The sequence below is a fragment of the Mus caroli genome, unplaced genomic scaffold, assembly GCF_978045245.1.
Source record: "Mus caroli unplaced genomic scaffold, Mus_caroli_1 scaffold_10, whole genome shotgun sequence".
NCBI lineage: Eukaryota > Metazoa > Chordata > Mammalia > Rodentia > Muridae > Mus > Mus caroli.
Window position 1 is genome coordinate 69,773,243 of NW_028227265.1, and position 4,343 is coordinate 69,777,585.

The 4,343-nt window shown below is 37.5% G+C and overlaps 1 non-coding gene across 1 annotated transcript; it reads right to left on the bottom strand.

Moving 5' to 3' along the window:
- Window positions 1-392: 392 nt before the first annotated feature.
- On the bottom strand, window positions 393-499 carry LOC115031877 (U6 spliceosomal RNA). Its single transcript, XR_003837513.1, has one exon. It is a non-coding gene; the product is annotated as a U6 spliceosomal RNA (small nuclear RNA).
- Between the last annotated feature and the right edge of the window lie 3,844 nt (window positions 500-4,343).

Genomic DNA, 4,343 nt, shown 5'->3' on the forward strand with positions numbered 1-4,343 from the left:
TATATTATAACTCTTTAATCTTTTTTTTTTTTTTTGACAGTCCAGTTGTTATCCTCCTCCGGGTCCACCCTCTGACTGCTCCTCATCCCATTACTTCTTTCCCATTTTCAAGAAGATGTCCCTCAAAACCACCCCACCATACTTCCTCAGTCTCTGGGGCCTCAAGTCTCTCAAAGTTGGGCACATCTTCTCTCACTAATGCCAAATCAGGCAGTCCTCTAACATATATGTCGGGGGCCTCATATCAGCTGGTGTGTGCTGCCTGGTTGGTGGCTCATTGTCTGAGAGATCTTGGGGCTCCAAGTTAGTTTAGTCTGATGGTCACCCTCCTTCTCAACTTTTTCCAGCCTTTATCTAATTCAACCACGAGGGTTCCCTGCTTCTGATCATTGAGAAATATAGAATGCTTCATGAATTTGTGTGTCATCCTTGCATAGGGGCCATGCTAATCTTCTCTGTGTGGTTCCAATTTTAGTATATGTGCTGCTGTAGTGAACACTTAATGCCCAGATTTATTAATCTTAGTATAATGCTCATATATTATAATCACATATATGTATATTTCTCATCTTTCTTGCTAGGTGCACAAGCATGGTTTTTATGTATATTTTGTTGATAACTGACTTATTATTCTTTTGGTGGTTGTGGATATTCAATTTATCGCCTTCTAGACAAAGCCTCTATTGCTTGAACTACTATCCTGAGATGGGGATGTCTACCTTTGTCATTCTAACTGGGCTTCTGGGCACTTGTCCAAAATTATTCTGTATTTTATTTGTATTTTTCTAGAAGGATGTATTTTGGTTTAGATATTGTTTCTCACTCAAAGATTCATGTTCTAGATGCCTGGGCCACAATGCTTTCAAAGGGGGTAGAATCTGTAAATGTTGTATGCCAATGGAGGGTATTATAGCATTGGGAGACTGGGAGGACTTAGTGATTCTTTAATAGGAAGCCTTGGATCTCCTGAGACTGTATTCGTTACTCTGAGAGTAGATTGTCATAAACAAGATCAGCTATTTTCCCTTGTTTTCCTGATTCTTTTTTAATTACTACCGAATGTGATACTTTATTTTACTTGGTTTTCATACTGTAATGTCATGTGATAACATTTGCTATCTATGGCATAGCTGAAGTCCTCACCAATACCCAGTGATTGTCCCTTGCTTTTTTTTTTTTTTTTTTTTTTTTTTTTTCGAGACAGGGTTTCTCTGTGTAGCCCTGGCTGTCCTGGAACTCACTTTGTAGACCAGGCTGGCCTCGAACTCAGAAATCCGCCTGCCTCTGCCTCCCGAGTGCTGGGATTAAAGGCGTGCGCCACCACGCCCGGCTTGTCCCTTGCTTTTACTAAATTTAAATATGTATATTTGTGTAAAGTTTTCTCTCTCTCAATATCCATAATATGTATATATGCACGTATTCATAATACAGATATGCATTACACATACACATATAACATTCATGTATGTATACATGCATAAATATGTGCATACATATATATTTATTTCTACTACTAAAAATTAAAATCTGGACACTCCTGTATTCTTTCTTTCCACTTCCTGTCAAAGTATGACTTCAACTATTCTTATCTGCCACAATTAACTGGACTAACACCTGTGAAATCATTGTGATTACTACTGCTTATTGTATTTCAGTGTTGGCTGTAAAGCTCATTGACAAATTGGCTTTTTTTTTTCAAGTGAGTGAGGCACAGGTCCTCTAAGACAAATTTTGAACTTCATTTTCTATAATCTCTTTTACATTTTTAATGTGCTGACCTCTGACTGTGGAAATAGAGGTTCCACAGTGATTTTTTTCTAGCTAACTTGTTTACATGCCTTTGGTCTTAACTCCACAATGGCAGACTTAATTCATTTTCCCTCCCTTCCTCCATCTTACTGGACCATCATAAGTGAGTTTTGTCATTGTTGATTACTATACTATTTTCCTTTTGTGGATGGTGGTTGTCTGCTTAGTCATAGGCTGCCTCACGGCATAAACATTGCTCTTATGGTCACAGACTCATTTGTGATAGTGAGAATGATTAACATGATTTTAGCACATGTAGTTGACTCTGTTTCCTCATCCATGAAGGGAGCAAAGAAAGAAAAGTAATCTGTACCATTATAATCACTTTGTCTTGTACCCCACTTTCCTGTTCCTGGAATTCATACAAGACATTTTCAGGTTATTTGGAAATAAGGCTTTATCTCTAGCCAGTTGGTTCAAAGCTTTACTGACTCTTCTGTATAGCACAGTGTAGAATCAATTGATGTAGGAATCATTTCTCTCTGGTTGTGAACACACTACTCATATTTTCTTCTTGCAATTCTTTATGTAAAGACAAATGTGTAATTTGTTGGAATTTAATGAAGGCTGCAAAGAATCTGTTCCTAGCCATAACAAGAGAAGACTTATCCACCATGCATAGATCTCTCTACTTATACATAGTTTGTGCCAGGTCTTGCCTAGAGGAGAGTTTTGAATCTTGGGAAGTGTAACTGGAATTCAAATATAGGCTTTTGAGGTACAGAGGAGGAAATTCTCTAAGTCTGCTGGGGATGAGAGAGACAAGCCCTGTTTGTGGAGGGTGAAAATAATGTCCTGAAGAAAGCAGAAGAGAATTTTGAACAAAGGCACACAGAGTGATATATGACCTTGTAGTTGTTTGCCACTGCTTGCTAAGCAGAGACTTTAGAAGCAGCAGACTGTCTGTAAATAGCACTTGTTTGCCTTAACTATTGTTTGTTTCAGAGACCAGTGTAGTCACAGTGTAGACTAGAAGTGACCTTCTCTAGCTGTCCCTTGGCATAAGGAGAGTCCAGTTTGACTGCATTGCATTCTAACTAGCAAAATTGTAAACAAACAAAACAAAACAAAAAATATGTCCTCAATATTATTTGGACAAGTGACAATTTTCAGTATTTATTTTTTGTAATTCTTTCTACATGACATCTCTCCCATTGAAACACAACGTTTTATCTCTAGGCATGATGAGTTTTGCCATTGTCTGGACTTCTTGAGGATGGGGGATACACAAGAGGTAGTGAGCAGGACTTGCTGCAAACAGCTTTGATCTGTTCTAAGTGACATAAGTCAGAACTAATATGATACATCCAATCTTGCATGCTTATGCTACCACTGCTGGGAGAAAGTGTGCATACTGGGGAGAGGAGAAGCAAAGCAGGGTCCTTGACCCAAGTCATGAGACAATGTTGTGAAGTTCTATACTTAAATAAGAAATTGTGTTCTGAATATCAGAATCACTGGCTTCTAGAAGACCTCAGGAACTCCTGGTTTTCTTTGTGGAATAGAAGGGGAAGCCTAAGACTTTTGAAGGAAGGGAATCCATCTTTTCTGCTGATATCTGAAAATGATCCCAGTTACAAGCCAAAGCTGAATTTCCATTACTTTGGTATCCTTTCATTGTGTTACCTTGTCATCCTTTTCTCTATTTCCTGGCACCTCTGGTCCCTGGAATTGCATAAGCAGGAAGCCTTGTTTGTGATTTTACTTCTTCTGTAAAGTGAATCAGAAATGGGAAAGCCTATAGATTTAGCCCATGGAGAAAGTGTGGACCTTGAGAGAAGGGAGAGTATGTTTTGAAAGGCATTATTGAAAAGAAGTAAAAGAGGTCTTTTGCATCCTTCTTCCTCTGTGTTTTGTATTTTCCTCACTCTGTTTTATGTGAAAGATACAGAATCCACATGCAACTGAGGCTACCAGGTTCCTGAGTTTCTCAGTTCTTCACACTTTAAGGATTTGAAACACATAACCAGTAGATACGTAGATACAAAGCTTAATACCCATTTACATTGTTTTTTCTTTATCCTTGAAAAGCAGCTTCTTAGGAATCTGTTTGAGAAGACTCCAGCATTATCTAAACTTGAATATAAACCTGAATGTATTTTGTGTAATTAAAAGTTTCTCGAACTTTGAGTAGTCAATGAAAAGGGCCATATGAAATATGTATGTGGAGATAATTCATTTCAATAATTCCCTCAAAAGCCTGACCTTGGAATGCTGCTAGAATATTTCTGTTGTTTAAAAAAATGTTTGGTTTTATTGATGGCATAAGTGTTTATGCTTATTTTAAAGGAGCAATAATGATGATAATTAAAGCAAGTTTTGAAAAAGAGCTAGTTCTATTTATTGCTCTGAAATTTTTATAATGAAACATTCATAGAGTCTACATGACTCAGGTTCTTCAGGCTTTTTTGTGAATAATATCAGTGTTTAATATGCACAACACTAACAGAGGTTCTTTTAAGAAACTTTTTCTGAAAAACAATCAACAACTCCTCGATTACAATTCATCGTCACAGAACATAGAACCCTTGTGA